At 48.7% G+C, this 17,694-nt stretch overlaps 1 long non-coding RNA gene across 5 annotated transcripts in view; it reads right to left on the reverse strand.

The window, feature by feature from the left end:
• The window catches only part of LOC140468640 (uncharacterized), an 87,844-nt gene that overhangs the window by 51,953 nt on the left and 18,197 nt on the right, over nt 1-17,694 (reverse strand). For all 5 annotated transcript variants that reach the window (XR_011955782.1, XR_011955783.1, XR_011955780.1 and 2 more), the window contains exons 2-3: nt 4,356-4,484; nt 1,017-1,099 (exon numbers count right to left, since the gene is read on the reverse strand). This is a non-coding gene — a long non-coding RNA (uncharacterized lncRNA). The remainder of the gene's footprint in view (nt 1-1,016; nt 1,100-4,355; nt 4,485-17,694) is intronic.

Consider the following 17,694-nt stretch of genomic DNA (forward strand, 5'->3'; position numbering starts at 1 on the left):
CAGATTATGAGTCACGGAATCAAGGGTTCTGTTTTGGATTCAAGTTTAAGGTGACACAGATGCGGGTAAGGGGTTTCAGTAGCAATGGAGCTGGGGTGAGGTGGAGAAAAGCAACGTTTAAGAGATTGGAATTCCTGGTGTTGTGATTGTGTGGATGTCTGATCAGAAGGTCACCTTGGGGTCAGATAGAACAGCAATATTGTGAAGAGTGTTGTTCTGCCTCAGAGAGTTCCCAGTGGGAGGAAGGGGCTCAGCAGAAAGGTAAAGGTAAGGCAATGGGTTTAACCATGACAATGTTTCATTGGCTGAAATTGCAGCTAATCGAGTAGTGGGAATGTGATAAGCAGTTTGATAACTGAGTAACAGTGGAGTAATGGAGAGGGATGATGGGGAGGGAGAGCTGGGCATCGTCAGTGTACATGTCAAACCTAACACAGTGTTTTTGGATGATATCACTTCCTGGCACTATTTACGTGAGATACAGGAGAGACCAAGGATAGATCGTTGAGGGACAGCAAATGCAAGGAATTCAGAAAGGAAAGGGAGAGTGGAGATGGAGCAGGATTTTCCAACAACCGTGAGGTCAAATATTAGTTTTTCACAGAATGGGAGAGAAGGACATAACCAGAAAAAGACCAACAGACAGAACAAGGAACAATATCTCTGAATTGGCGAGGGGGAGTGATGAGGCGGCAGCAGAGGAAAGAGAGTTGGAAAGTGAGTTTAGCGAGATTAGGGTAAAGGGTCAAGGTGAGCTCTGATAAGGCTTGACAAGACACTGGAGAAAGATGTAGGTTCAGGACAAAAACCAGGAACACCACGTGAGGCAGTTTGACTCAGTGGGCTAGTGGGAGGGAGAGAAACAGCAGATCGGATTATCTCAGTCTTAGTGACAGGGAAACCCCATGTGCTCCTCACTCGTTGTTGGAGGGGAGGATGGAGGAGACAGGACGATGGACAGTGTTTTACAAAGAAACAAAACCAGGGTTAGTGATATTTAAAATGAGTGAACAAACCTGATGTATTTAGCTTTTATCCAGAATATTAAAACAAACGGCTGAAGTCCTGGTTCGAATCCCATCTTGGCAGACGGTGGAATCTGAATTCAAGAAAATAAATAACGTATTAGAAATCTGAACTCCATGAAACCATTGTCAATGGCGAAAAAATTCCTGCCAACCTGATAGCGGCCCAGCCAGCTACTCACTGTACTAATCACTGCAAAGTCTCAACACAGGAATGAAAGTGGATGGACCAGTTGGCAACTAACACGGTACCAGAAATTACAACCACAGAATCAGCCCTCTCGATGGTGCAACGTCCTCCTCACTAACATATGGTTTTTGGTGCCAAAACGTGGAGAGCTGTCTCACAGACTAGTCAAGAAACAGCCTGACATAGTCATACTCACGGAATCATCCCTTACAAAGATAACCAAACACCACCATCACCATCCCTAGATATCGAGAGTGTGGTGCTGGAAAAGCACAACAGGTCAGGCAGCATCCGAGGAGCAGGAGAATCGATGTTTCAAGCCTAAGCCCTTCATCAGCCTGACCTGCTGTGCTTTTCCAGCACCACACTCTCGACTCTGATCTCCAGCATCTGCAGTCTTCACTTTCTCCTGAAATCTCTGATACGTCCTGTCCCACCGGCAGGACAGACCAGGCAGAGGTGGTGGCACAGTGGTGTACAGACAGGGAGGATTTGTCCTGGGAGTACACAGCATTGGCTCCGGAGACCAGTAGGTTTCATGGCTCCTGCTGATTACCACATACCATCCTCCCTTGGCTGATGGATCAGTTCTCCTTCATGTTGAACAACATTTGGAGGAAGCACTGAGGCAATAAAATGATGTCAAATGTACTCTGGGTACAGGATTTCAATGTCCATGATCGAGACTTGCTCTGCAACAGAATTACTGACTGAGCTGGTCAGGTCCTAAAGGGTATAGCTGCTCAACTGAGTCTGCAGCGGGTGGTGAGGGAACCAACAAGAGGGAAAAACATACTTGATCTCATTGTTATGAATTGACCAGCTGCAGATACATCTGGCCATGACAGTATCGGTAAGAGCGACCATCACACATTCCTTTTGGAGACACAAGTCTTGCCTTAAAGTTGAGAAAAACCTTCATTGTGTTGAGTGACACTATCACCGTTCTAATTGGGACAGACTTTGAAGAGATGCAGGATCTCAAACTGGGTATCTCTGAGGCACTGTGGGACATCAACAGCAGCAGAACTGTACTCCAGCACAATCTGTAAAGCTAAGTGATCCTACGTCCAGTGGAACAGATCGGAGCTCTGCAGTTCTGCCACACCCAGTTGTGAACGGTGATGGATAATTAAACAACTCACTGGAGGAAGCATCACAGATATCCCCACCCTTACTGATGGAGGGGTCTCACACACCCATTCACCAGATAAGATGACAGCATTTGCAGCAATCTTCAGCCAGAAGTGTAAAGTGGGATGATCCATCTTAGCCTTCTCCAGTGGTTTCTAACATCACAGATGTGAGTTTTAAGCCAATTCAATTCAGTTTGAATAACATCAAGAAATGGTTAAATAGTGCAAAGGCTATGGGCCCTGCCAATATTCTGGCAATAATACTGATGGTTTGTACTCCAGAACTTGCCACCCACCAAGCCAAGTACCACTCCAGCACTGGCATTGACCAACAATGTGGAACATTGCCCAGGGATGTTCAACACAAAAACACAGGGCAACCCAACTCAGGCAATTTCCCTCTATCGGTCCACACTCGATCAGCAGTAAAGTGATGGAAGATGTCATCAACAGGGCTACCAAGCAGCAGCTGCTCAGCAACAGCCAGCTGAGTGACACTCATTTTAGGCTCCACCAGGACCACTCAGCTCCCGATTGTGTTACCGCCCTGATTCACAATCTGGCTACCAGCTGAATCCCAGAGGCGAGGTGAGGGTGACAGCCCAGTCCCACTCCAAGATCACTAATTCTAGCTGATTCCACCCTTGTCTCAGCTCATATACTGAAACTCTCATCCGTTGTGTGTTATCTCCAGACTTCATTTTCCAAACACACTCAGGGCCAGCTTCCCATATTCAACCTCCCTGTAATCTCAAGAAAGTCTAAATCACTGCTTGTTGATTCATCAAAAGGCTCCTAATTAGAATCAACAGCGTACAGCCATAGAGATGTACAGCATGGAAACAGACCCTTCGGTCCAACCCGTCCATGCCGACCAGATACCCCAACCCAATCTAGTCTCACCTGCCAGCACCTGGCCAATATCCCTCAATTTAAAATTCTCACACTTGATTTAATTCCTGGCTGTCATAGTCCCTAACTCCCTGCACCACACACACTTTGAGACCTGGACAACCCATTTTCTTCGAGACTCCCAACCATTTGTTAATTCATTAGTTCACCTGTGTGGCTGTTTCTACACTTGCTGAAGCAGCATGGTCTGAAATTTGCAGCCAAAACCTCACAGGTCTGCTTTCCACCTTTAAGACATCCCTCAAAACCTGCTTTTTGGCAATGCTTTGGCAATGACCTAATATCTCCATCTCTGGCCTGAGGTCTAAAGTTCTCAATAGTATTTTTGTGAAATTATAAGCATGATAATAGAAATACAAAATGTTGAGAGGGGGAATGAGAGCAAGGGGGTGAGAAAAGGGGAGAGAGGGGTGAGTGAGAGAGGGGGAAGAGAGCATAAGAGGGGAAGGGAGAGAGAGGGTGAGAGAGAGATGGGTTGAGAGTGAGGAGGGGTGAGAGAGAGGGGCGAGGGGGTGAGAGAGAGGGGCGAGTGAGTGAGAGAGGGGCGAGCGAGAGCGCGAGACCGAGGGGGGCAAGAGGGGGGGCAAGAGAGAGAGAGAGGTGCAAATGAGTGGGAGGGAGGGGAAGGAAATGAGACAGAGAGTCTGAGAGCAAGAGAGCGCACGAGAAGGGGACGAGAGAGAGAGCGCGAGCGAGAGAGAGAGAGAGAAAGATAGATATCGAGGAGGCAAAGCTGATAGGGAGAGATAGAGGGCAATCCAGTGATAGAGGGATGAGAGAGAGAGGGATGCGAGGGAGAGAGAAGTCGGGTGAGAGAGAGAGTTTGGGTGGAGAGTGAGTGAGGGGGTGAGAGAGAAAGAGAGGGTGAGAAAGAAAGAATGAGAGTGAGGGGGTGAGAGAGAGAGTCAGAGAGAGAAGTCTCAGTGAGGACCAGTACAGCAGAGGTGAAAGCAGGTCCCTCACAAGATGATGTGAATGAAGCCTAGAATGTTGCTTTACCTTGCCCAGTTCGGTGTCTATGTCCTGTCTTCCAGGTCTGAATACAGAAGGTCACTAACCCCTCCCTGTGCTGTTCACTGTGAGTGATCTTACCGACTGCAGGATTTACTGAAGGCTCCAGACCTCCCTCTTCATGTCTCTCTGACTGACCAACCGTCTTTGATGTGGTTATGGACGAGACAAGAGTTAGGAATTCGGCTGAGACAGGAACATCCAGATGACCTACAGGAGACAGAGAAACAGACAGAATGGGAAATTAGACTGATGCAGTGAGGGTTACACATGGAGAATGGCACTGAGTCCCACAGAGATCTGGAAAATCCCTGTCTCCATCCCTGGCCTGTGCTGCTGTGTCCCTCTGGAATGGAGAATGCTGTTGGGTCAGGATCTGGAGTAGCTGCAAGAGTGAGAGACACTGACAGAGGCAGCAATTAGACCCACACATTGAGGGATACCACATGGAGAGAGACTGAGTGATATCACCAGAGTGCAGGAAGGTATCAGGATCACACAATGGTCATGATGAAAGGGTTGTGATTCATGGTGCACGGGGATCCGTACTCAGTGACAGGTTAGCTACGAGTGGGACAGGTGATGGCCTCGTGCTATTCTCACCTGACTGTTCATCCAGATGTTAATGCTGGTGTCCAGTATAACCCATCTAACTGCCTAATATTCTTTCCGAATGGAAATCTGTTATAGGCAGCGGGTCTGGCCTACATATGATCCAGACCCAGAGCGATGGGGTTGACTCTAAACTGATCTCTGTAATGATCCAGCAAGGCACTCAGCTCAAGGGCAGCTCAGGGTGGGCATGCGATGCTGGCCTGCCAGAGACAGCAACATCCCATGAGTGAATTAAACATAACACTGCTGGGAGCAGTGTCCTGGTCAACCATGTCGGTAAGCTTATGGAAAGGACTTTAAACTGACAGAGAGGATGCAGGGCCAGGGTTCAGGTGAAAGGAGCTTTCCAAATCCAAACAGAAATGGCAATGTAGCTGAAGACAAGCAGAAAGGAACAGGAAGAGACAGAGTTTAACTGAAACTGTACATCAGTGAATTGGACTGTGACAAGAAATTGTGGAAAGAGTCAATCGTAATGTTCTTTTTTGGAATGGATAAAGTCTCTACAATAAGGAGGATAGACTGGGGCACAGAGATAAATGAGATTTAGTGGTGACAGGGTGAACAAAAGGTGGAACATGAATATTCTATTGTACACCTCCTTGAGGGGTCTCAGGGAGTGCAGGATGGGTAACCCTGACAGTAATGGGTAACAAAGGCATAACAGAGAAAGCATTTGGCCTCAGATGATGAAGCTGAATCAGTCCGAATGGAGATTCTGGGTAACACGTGTCAACAACACAAGCAGGTGAACAGTTTAGAGGCTGCCTAACAGCATTTCATTGCTCAACCCTGTTCCACATTCCAATGTATTCCTGTGTAATACAAAGGCACTGTGATAATTCTGCGAGACTTCAGTCTTTGTATAATCTGGGACAGTCACATCGGCAAAAGGGATGTTCTCCGAACTCCTCTTTGAATGTTTGTGTCAGTGTTTCTTTGAATAAGACATTGTGGAAACGGCCAGGGAGGTGACTATCTCAGATCGACCGTTGGGTGATGATGCTGTGGGAAGGAGTAATGTCACACTGAGATATCCTCTGGGAAATTGTAGTGTCGTGGAATTCAGTGAGATGATGGATTTTTAAAGTGACCATAAAGCACACCCTACAATCACAACCAAAGCCATTGACATGTGTTTGAGAGGAGAACTGACCAAGGTAAACAGGGGAAACCGTGAAGTGTATGGCTGGAAATGGACAGTACAAAACATTTACAGTCAGAGAGATGGACAGCACAGAAACAAGGCCTTCGGTGTCCAACTCATCCACACCACCCACATATCCGAACATAATCTCATCACATTTGCCAGCACTTGGCCCAAATCCCTCTCAACCCTTCCTGTTCGTATACCCATCCAGATGCCTTTTAAATGCAGTAATTGTATCAGTCTCCACCACTTCATCTGGCAGGTCATTCCATACACGCAACACCCTCCACATCAAAACGTTGTCCCTTACGTTCCTTTTATATCTTTCCCCTCTCATCCTGAACCTAGGCCCTCCAGTTCTGGACTCCCCCACCCCAGGGAAAAGACCTTGTCTGTTAAACCTAACCATGCCTCTCATAGCTTTAGAAACCTCCATATGGGTTATCCCTCGGCCTCAGACATTCTCGGGAAAACATCCCCAGCCCATTTAACCTCTCCCTTTAGCTCAAATCCTCCAATCCTGTCAGCGTTTGTGCAAATCTTTTCTGAACCATTTCAATTTACACAACATCATTCCGATAGGGAGGAGACTAGAATTGCACGCAATATTCCAAAACTGGCTTATCCAATGTCCTGTATAGCTACAACATGACCTCCTAACTCCTCTACTCAATGCACTGATCAGTAAACGCAACCATACCAAACACCTTCTTCACTATCCTATCGACCCACAATTCTCCTTTCAAGGAACAATGAACCTGCACTCCAAGGTCTCTTTGTTCAGAAACACTCCCTGGGACATTAACATTAAGTGGATCAGTCCTGCGAAGAGTTGCTTTCCCAAAATGCAGCCCCTCCCATTTATCTAAATGAAGGTCCATCTCCCACCCCTCAGCCCATTGGCCCATCAGTTCACCATCCCGTTGTAATGTGAAGTAACATTCTTCACTGTCCACTACCCCTCCAATTTTGGTGTCATCTGCAAACTTACTAACTATACCTGCTGTGTTCACATTCAAATCATTTATATAATTAATGGAAAGTAGTGGGCACAGCACCGATCCTTGTGGCACTCCACTGGTCACAGGTCTCCAGTCTGAAAAAAAATACCCCCCACACCACCCTCTGTCTTCTACCTTCGTGCCAGTTCTGTATCCAAATGGCTGGTTTTCCCTGTATTCGGTGAGATCTATCCTTGCTCTCCAATCTCCCATGTGGAAACATTTCGAACACCTTACTGAAGTCTATATCACTCATCCACCGCGCTGCCCTCATCAATCCTTTTGTTACTTCTTCAAAAAACTCAATATCTTGAGCCATGATTTCCCACGTACAAAGCAATGCTGACTATCCCCAATTAGACATTGCCTCTGTAAACACATGTAATTCCTGTCCCTCATGTATCCGTCGCTCAACGTGCCCACGACTGATGACAGGCGAACCAGTCTGTAGTTCCCTGGCTTGTCCATACCAGCCTTCCTAAACAGTGGCACCATGTTAGCCCAACCTCCAGTCTTCTGGCATCTCACCTGTGAATATCGATGATACAAATATCTCAGTAAGAGGCCCAGCAATCACTTCTCTAGCTTCCCACAGAGATCGAGATTACACCTGATAAGGTCCTGGGGATTTATCCACCTTTAACCATTTCAAGACATCCAGCACCTCCTCCTCTGTAATGTGGACATTTTGCAAGATGACATCATCTATTTCCCAATGCTACTTCTCAAACCATCATTCTATTCGATATCTTCCATGTCCTTCTCGACAGGAAATACTTGTTCAGTTTCTCCCCCATCTCCTGCAGCTCCACGTGCAGACTGTCTTGATCATTGAGGGGCCCTATTCTCTCCCCAGGGACCCTTTTGTCCTTTATGGATTTATAAAAACATTTTGGATTCTCCTTAAATCTATTTGCCAAAGCAATCTCATGTCCCCTTTTTGCCCTCCTGATTTCCCTCTATCCCTACACAACACTGCACTCACCCCCTCCCTGACTGATCACTACACAAACTGCAATCTCCCCCTCCCTGACTGATCCCTACCCAACACTGTAATCACCCCCTCCCTGACTGATCCCTACCCAACACTGCACTCACCCCCTCCCTGACTGATCCCTACCCAACACTGCAATCTCCCCCTCCCTGACTGATCCCTACCCAACACTGCAATCTCCCCCTCCCTGACTGATCCCTACCCAACACTGCAATCTCCCCCTCCCTGACTGATCCCTACCCAACACTGCACTCACCCCCTCCCTGACTGATCCCTACCCAACACTGCACTCACCCCCTCCCTGACTGATCCCTACCCAACACTACAATCTCCCCCTCCCTGACTGATCCCTACCCAACACTGCACTCACCCCCTCCCTGACTGATCCCTACCCAACACTGCAATCTCCCCCTCCCTGACTGATCCCTACCCAACACTGCAATCTCCCCCTCCCTGACTGATCCCTACCCAACACTGCAATCTCCCCCTCCCTGACTGATCCCTACCCAACACTGCACTCACCCCCTCCCTGACTGATCCCTACCCAACACTACAATCTCCCCCTCCCTGACTGATCCCTACCCAACACTGCAATCTCCCCCTCCCTGACTGATCCCTACCCAACACTGCAATCACCCCCTCCCTGACTGATCACTACACAAACTGCAATCACCCCTCTCCCTGACTGATCCCTCCCCAACACTGCAATCTCCCCCACCCTGACTGATCCCTCCCCAACACTGCAATCACCCCCTCCCTGACTGATCCCTACCCAACACTGCACTCACCCCCTCCCTGACTGATCCCTACCCAACACTACAATCTCCCCCTCCCTGACTGATCCCTAACCAACACTGCAATCTCCCCCACGACTGATCCCAACCCAACACTGCAATCTCCCCCTCCCTGACTGATCCCTACCCAACACTGTAATCTCCCCCTCCCTGACTGATCACTACCCAACACTGTAATCTCCCCCTCCCTGACTGATCCCTACCCAACACTACAATCTCCCCCTCCCTGACTGATCCCTACCCAACACTGCAATCACCCCCTCCCTGACTGATCCCTACCCAACACTGCAATCACCCCCTCTCTGACTGATCCCTACCCAACACTGTAATCACCCCCTCCCTGACTGATCCCTACCCAACACTGTAATCACCCCCTCCCTGACTGATCCCTACCCAACACTACAATCTCCCCCTCCCTGACTGATCCCTACCCAACACTGCAATCTCCCCCTCCCTGACTGATCCCTACCCAACACTGCAATCACCCCCTCCCTGACTGATCCCTACCCAACACTACAATCTCTCCCTCCCTGACTGATCACTACACAAACTGCAATCACCCCCTCCCTGACTGATCCCTACCCAACACTGCAATCTCCCCCTCCCTGACTGATCCCTACCCAACACTGCAATCTCCCCCTCCCTGACTGATCCCTACACAACACTGCAATCACCCCCTCCCTGACTGATCCCTACCCAACACTGCAATCTCCCCCTCCCTGACTGATCCCTACCCAACACTGCAATCTCCCCCTCCCTGACTGATCCCTAACCAACACTGCAATCTCCCCCACGACTGATCCCAACCCAACACTGCAATCTCCCCCTCCCTGACTGATCCCTACCCAACACTGTAATCTCCCCCTCCCTGACTGATCACTACCCAACACTGTAATCTCCCCCTCCCTGACTGATCCCTACACAACACTGCAATCACCCCCTCCCTGACTGATCACTACCCAACACTGTAATCTCCCCCTCCCTGACTGATCCCTACCCAACACTGTAATCTCCCCCTCCCTGACTGATCCCTACCCAACACTGTAATCACCCCCTCCCTGACTGATCCCTACCCAACACTGTAATCACCCCCTCCCTGACTGATCCCTACCCAACACTACAATCTCCCCCTCCCTGACTGATCCCTACCCAACACTGCAATCTCCCCCTCCCTGACTGATCCCTACCCAACACTGTAATCTCCCCCTCCCTGACTGATCCCTACCCAACACTGTAATCTCCCCCTCCCTGACTGATCACTACCCAACACTGTAATCTCCCCCTCCCTGACTGATCCCTACCCAACACTGTAATCTCCCCCTCCCTGACTGATCCCTACCCAACACTGCAATCACCCCTCCCTGACCGATCCCAGCCAACACTGTAATCTCCCCCTCCCTGACTGATCCCTAACCAACACTGCAATCTCCCCCTCCCTGATTGATCCCTACCCAACACTGTAATCACCCCCTCCCTGACTGATCCCTACCCAACACTGCAATCTCCCTCTCCCTGACTGATCCCTACCCAACACTGCAATCTCCCCCTCCCTGACTGATCCCTACCCAACACTACAATCTCCCCCTCCCTGACTGATCCCTACCCAACACTACAATCTCCCCCTCCCTGACTGATCCCTACCCAACACTACAATCTCCCCCTCCCAAGGAAAAAAAAAATAACTCGAGAGAAAAATAGGACACTTCAAGGACGAAAGTGGACGTGTGTGCAGAAATGCAGGAGTTATTTCCCCTCTGTGTTGACCTTGGAGAAGGACATGAAGGCCTGGGAACTTGGGAAAGTTAGTGATGATCTCTTGGTGTCAGTCCATATCACAGGAGAGGATGTGTTGAATGCATTAGAATGTATGAAGGTGTATAAATCTCCTGGACCTGACCAAACATATCCAACAGCACCTCAAGAGGTGAGGGAAGTTCTTGTGGAGTCCCTGCTGATCTTTTTGCCTCACCTTTAGCCACGGGTGAGGTCCTGGAAGACTGGAGGACAGCATATGCTACACCCTTATTCAAGAATGGCTGCAAAGATAAACCTGGGAACTATAGATCAGTAAACCTAACATCCGTGGTAAGTAAGTTACTTGAGAAGATGCTGAGAGATTAGATAGACATGCATTTGGAAATACAACATTTGATTGGGAGGAGTCAGCAAAGCCTTGTGCATGGGAGACCATGCCTCACAAATTAGTCAGCGTTCTTTATTGAAGTGATCAGGAAGTTTGACGAGGGCAGGCCAGTACATCTAGACTCTACAGATTTCAGGAAGGCCTTTGATAAGGTTCCACATGGTACCTTGCTCTGGAAGATTAGATCGCATGGAATCCAGGGGGCGTTGGCAAGCTGGGTACACAATTGGCTTGATGGTAGGAAGCAGAGTGTAACAGTCAGACTGGAGGCCTGTGACTCATGGTGTGCCTCAGCGGTCATAGAATCATAGAATCCTTCCTCTGTGGAAACAGGCCCTTCGGCCCAACAAGTCCACTGGCCCTCTGAAGATTATTCCACCCAAGCCCATTCCCCTACTTTATTACTCTACATTTACCCCTGAGTAACGCAACTTACACATCCATGAACATTCTCGGCAATTGAGCATTGCCAATTTACTTGACCTGCAGATCTTTGGATTGTGGGAGGAAACCGGTGCACCCAGAGGAAACCCACGCAGACATGGGGAGAATGTACAAACTCAGTTGGTGTGGCATGGTGGCTCAGCGGTTGGCACTGCTGCCTCACAGCGCCAGGTACCCAGGTTCGACCCCAGCCTCGGGTGACTGTGTGGAGTTTGCACATTCTCCCTGTGTCTGTGTGGGTTTCCTTTGGGTGCTCCGGTTTTCTCCCCATTCCAAAGATGCGAAGGTCAGATGAATTGGCCAGGCTAAATTGCCCATATTGCTAGGTACATTCGTTAAGGGTAAATGTTGGGTAGGGAGAATGGCTCTGGGTGGGTTACTCTTCAGCAGGTCGGTGTGGTTTGTTGGGCCAAATGGCCTGTTTCCATACTGTAGGAAATCTAACCCTAACAGGATCTAACCCCCACAGAGCATCCTGTGAGGTTGGAATTGAACCCAGATCCGCGGTGCTGTGAGGCAGCAGTGCTAACCACTGAGCCATTGTGCCACGCAGCTGGTCAGTGCTAGGCCCATTGCTGTTTGTCATCTATATCAATGATTTGGATGAGGATGTTTAAGGCATGATTAGAAAGTTTTCAGATTACACTAAAATAAGTGAGGAAGGTTCTCAGCAATTGCAACAGGACCTTGATCAGCTGGGGAATTGGGCTGAGAAATGGCAAATGGAGTTTAATACAGACAAGAGCGAGATCTTACATTTTGGAAAGTCACATGAAGACTGGGGTTTCATGGTGAATGGTAGGGCCTGAAGGAGTGTCGTGGAACAGAGGGACCTTGGATTCCAGGAGCACGGCTCTCTGAACTCAGGGAGACAGGGCAGTGAAGAAGGCTTTTGGTACACTGGGCCCTTCACCAGTCAGGGCATGGAATATCGAAGTTGGGAAGGTCTGTTGTAGTTGTGCAGGATGTTGGTGAGGCCGCACTTGGAATATTGTGTTCAGTTTTACCCACCTTGCTATCGGAAGGATGTTATTGTACTAGAAAGAGGACAGAAGAAATTTACAAAGATGTTGCCAGAACTCAACTGGACAGATAAAGAGAGAGGTTGGACAAGCAAGGACATTTTCTTTCATGTGTAGGACACTGAGGGGGGTGTCCTTATAGAGGTGTATAAGATCATGGGAGGCATGGATAGGGTGAATGCACTCAGTCTTTATCCAAGGCTTGGGGAATCAAGGATGAAAGGGCATCAGTTTAAGGTGAAAGGGGAAGATTAAAAGGGAACCTGAGGGACAATGCTTTTACCCAGAGGGTGGTACACATACGGAATGAACTACCAGTGCAAGTGGTCGAGGAGGATACATTTAAGAACATTTAAAATGCACTTGGACAAATACATGGAGAGGAACGTTTTGGAAGGATATGGTTCAAGTGCAGGGAAACGGGGTTAGTGTGGATGGACCAGTTTGGGCCAAAGAGCCTGTCTCCGTGCTGTAGAACTCTATGAACATACCTAAGTGTCCCATAATACAGAAGCGACCAAAGCAATAGGAACACAAGCCGGTACAAATGTGTAACAGTCCTGCAGAATTTCACAGGAAGCCAGCCTGGCCGTGCAGTGAAGGGTTCCTGGTACAGGAGCTGTGGTGAGATGCCCACAGAGAACCGGGGAAGGAAGCTGGAAAGCTCACTCCACTGCCGATAGCCTGGAGGACCCCCGGCTGGGATAAGGCAGCTGGGATCCAGTCACCCCAGGGAAACCTACAGGCTGTGACAGAGCTATGTCCCCGACACAATGAGCAGGACAGAACAGGGCAGGAAAATCTCACCCACATGGGACTACTCCAGTTCCAATTGGGAAGAGTCCAATCCAGTGAAAGGAGGGTCTCTGGGGATGGGTAGGCAGCCTCAGGTTACATTGACAATCTGGAAGGACAGTGTATGAGCTCCAAGCAGCTGCATGGGTCCTGTACACCTGCAACACGGAACAACTCACATCAGGCCCTAGGAGGAGGTGCCAGGAGCAAATACAATCCCTAGGGAACTGGGAACTCTCCCAGAATGGGATAATGTGTGCCTTTGTGGTTCTACCTCCCCAGGGAGATACTGACAGGCTCCACACTGACACATCCACACCCGCTCACAGATGGGGACTCCCACTGCCTGTCTCCCAGGTAACTGCACCTTTTGCCCCCCGCGCTGACTCACAGCCGAACTCAGATTCCATGAATCATGTGGTTCCCCAGTGTAAAGCAGATTATGGTCTCACTCCGTACACAACAGCCATTCCAGGCACCCAGCTGGTGGGCAGCACTACAAAGGCCACTCTGTTTGATCCTGTCTCAAACCCAGATACATTTTTGGTTGAGACAGACCGACAGTCTGTCATACACGGACTGGATGCTGACAAACAAACTAAATTAATCACCATGTGACTTTGTCCACCAGGCCATTCAGCCCTCGCTGAGGGACAACAGTGAGGGAGGGACATCCATGATGAAATGAAGGCAGCGGTCCTTAATGCTCGAGAAAAGTCCCATCCCGGGTTAGTGACAAACAGCGTAAATATTTGTTCCAGGAGAACACCCACACGAACATGTCTCACTGTCAGTTACAGCAGCTCACCAAGGGCTGGGTTAATGACAGCTGTAAGGACACTTTCAGTGGGGCACTGGGCCTGGTATGAGGAATTCCAATTATCCCAAGTGACAATGTTAGGATGGGGATCTTTGAAATCGAAAGTATCGGAATTACATTTAAAAAGGTACTTGGATGGGTTATCATGATTCCCTCCCACATGCTGTGGAGATAGAGGGGACATTGACAGGGACCACACTTACGTAAATAGAGAATAGACAATAGACAATAGACAATAGATGCAGGAGTAGGCCATTCACCCTTCGAGCCTGCACCGCCATTCAATATGATCATGGCTGATCATTCCTAATCAGTATCCTGTTCCAGCCTTATCTCCATAACCCTTGACTCCACTATCTTTAAGAGCTCTATCCAATTCTTTCTTAAATGAATCCAGAGACTGGGCCTCCACTGCCCTCTGAGGCAGAGCATTCCACACAGCCACCACTCTCTGGGTGAAGTAGTTTCTCCTCATCTCTGTCCTAAATGGTCTACCCCGTATTTTTAAGTTGTGTCCTCTGGTTCGGCACTCCCCTATCAGCGGAAATATGTTTCCTCCTGCCAGAGTGTCCAATCCTTTCATAATCCTATACGTTTCAATCAGATCCCCTCTCAGTCTTCTAAACTCAAGGGTATACAAGCCCAGTCGCTTCAGTCTTTCCGTGTAAGGCAATCCTGCCATTCCAGGAATTGACCTCGTGAACCCACGCTGCACTCCCTCAATAGCCAGAATGTCTTTCCTCAAATTTGGAGACGAGAACTGTACACAGTACTCCAGGTGTGGTCTCACCAGGGCCCTGTACAGCTGCAGAAGCACCTCTTTGCTTCTATACTCAATCCCTCTTGTTATGAAGGTCAGCATGCTATTAGCCTTCTTCACGACCTGCTGTATCTGCATGCTTGCCTTCATTGACTGGTGGACAAGAACACCCAGATCTCTCTGAACAGCCCCTTTACCTAATTTGATACCATTGAGGTAGTAATCTGCCTTCCTGTTCTTGCCACCAAAGTGGATAACCAGACATTTATCCACATTAAACTGCATCTGCCATGCATCTGCCCACTCATCTAACTTGTCCAGGTCACCCTGTAATCTCCTAACATCCTCATCACATTTCACCCTACCACCCAGCTTTGTATCATCAGCAAATTTGCTAATGTTATTGCTGATACCATCTTCTATATCATTTACATATATTGTAAAAAGCTGCGGTCCCAGCACGGATCCCTGCGGTACCCCACTGGTCACTGCCTGCCATTCCGAAATGGAGCCGTTAATCACTACCCTTTGTTTCCTATTAGCCAACCAATTCTCTATCCAATCTAGTACTTTGCCCCAATACCGTGCGCCCTAATTTTACTCACTAACCTCTTGTGTGGAGGAACAGGCCAGACCATGGCATTCCCATCGCCTGTCATTAACGAATTCGGCTCCTCTCACATCAAGCTGTGGTCCTAACCACACTCACCTTGATATATCTCGGGATCCCGGTGGTTAGGATTGCAGGCTGTAACAGATGGGTATGATCATGGTGAATAATGCCTGGACACACCCCCAGGGACTGGAAGGTAGATGGAACTCCCCGGGTGATCACCTTAGTTTCATTCATTTGCAGTGTTTGAGTGTTCCTGGCTGGGCCCAGTATTGATTGCCTGTCCGTAGCTGCTCGGGAGCTGGTTTTGGTCGTGAGCTGCCTCCTTGAACTGTTGCAGGTGGTGGACTCACAATGTCCTTCGGGAAGGAATTCCTGGAGTTTGAGCCAGCAGGTCTCATTCACTCGCATTTATTCTGCTCACCGGATGTAGGCTATGCATCACAATTCTGTATGGATTCTCAGAACGGAATATGTTTTGTCGAAACAGTTTGGAGAGCCACAGTCACTCAGTGGTTAGCACTGTTACCTCACAGCGCCAGAGACCTGGGTTTGATTCCACTCCTGAGCGACTGTCTGTGTGGAGTTTGTACATTCTCCCGACATCTGTATGGGTTTTCTCCCACTGTTCAATGGTGGGCATTTTTGACAGATTGCCCGTAGTGCCGAGGGATATTCAGGTTAGCTGGAATAGCCATGGGAAATGTAGGGTTTCAGAGATATCATCAGGGGATAGATCTGAGTTGGATTCTCTTCAGAGGGTCATTGTGGACTCGATGGGCTGAAGGGCCTGTTTCTGCTCTGTAGGGATTCTATGATATCACTTATCAGCCATATGACAATCAGTTTGACCAATGTACAAAATGGCTTTCGCTCAAATAGCAGGCTACTCTGACAACAAACATAACCAGCTTTTTAAATTAGGTTTGTAATTTATTGTATAAGCTTCTTTCTATTCAAAATATTGGGTGGGGGAGGGGGAATGGGTGAAATTTTGCGGTCTTCTTGTTAAAACACAGATAGACAGCTAAGAGATGCTGGGTATATTTGACAAGTTATACTCCCAAATCACAAAAGCCTGACAGCAGCCAGATGGTTATCCCATCAGCATAATGTAAAAGGCAACAGTTCCCCTGGGCAGACATATCCCTAATAACGTCTCCACTAAACAAAGGAGGGCCCAGACAGGAAGGTACCGGGTCCTGCTACACAAAGAAACTGACAGGAACAAGCCATCCAAATGATTAGCAACGCTTCAAACTATTAACTGATTCTCTGAATTGGCCAGAAGTATAGAAAGCTCTGGGAAACCATCCAGAAATGAACGAAACCAGGGATCACCTGCAGACTGATCTCTTGAATTTTCTGGAGGCTTTCTGAGGTGACCAACATGGCAAGGGACAGAGACCAGCTCACCATCCAGAGAGAGGGAGAGAGAGAGGGAGAGAGACAAGCTGAAGAAAACCTCAGGAGCATGGGAGAAAGGGAGTGTGAAAAACCATTGAGAGAGAGAGAGCTGGAACCAACTGGAATACTGAGTGTCACCCCTTCAGTCTGTCCATGCTTCAACGCCTGTTTGTCTCAGTCTGACTTCCCCTTCTCTCTTTGTCCTTCTCTCTCCCTGTCTGTCTCTTTCTCTCAATCTGCCTTTCTCTCACACCCTCCCTCTCACTGTCTGTCTCTGCCCCATCTTTCTCTCATCCCCCTTCTCCATCTCCACTCGCTCTACCTCTCTCTTTTTTTCTCACCCTCCCTTTCTCTTTTTCTTTATTTCAGACCTGAAAGTGCTCACCCAATTTTGACCCCGCTAAAAACATTTGCCCCTCATTTTAACTCTCCTCCCAAATTTATTCCCTTCCCCAAATACCTTCCCTCCCTAATACCTACCTTACCAACTGTGCCCCCCTCAAATATTTCGCTGCCCCCAACATTGCTGTGAGCCCCACTCCCTGGGGCAGAGGGAAATGAGTGGAAAAGTGTGGAGCTGGAAAAGCCCAGCAGGTCAGGCCTGAACCATCGACTCTCCTGGCTGACCCACTGTGATTCCCCAGCTCCACACTTTGTAACTCTGACTCTCCAGCATCTGCAGTCCTCACTTTCTCACATAGGTAAATGAGTCTGGGTTGACTGACTCACCTGTAACGATTTTAATGTACAGCAAGATCCCAGTCCGAGAATTACAGAAGGTTTACATCACAGATGGAGTCCTTTCTGCCCATCATCCCCCCTCACCCATTAAATGATCCTGGACCGGTTCAGGATCCTCAGG

This window comes from Chiloscyllium punctatum, chromosome 47, assembly GCF_047496795.1.
Source record: "Chiloscyllium punctatum isolate Juve2018m chromosome 47, sChiPun1.3, whole genome shotgun sequence".
In the NCBI taxonomy this organism is placed as follows: Eukaryota; Metazoa; Chordata; class Chondrichthyes; order Orectolobiformes; family Hemiscylliidae; genus Chiloscyllium; species Chiloscyllium punctatum.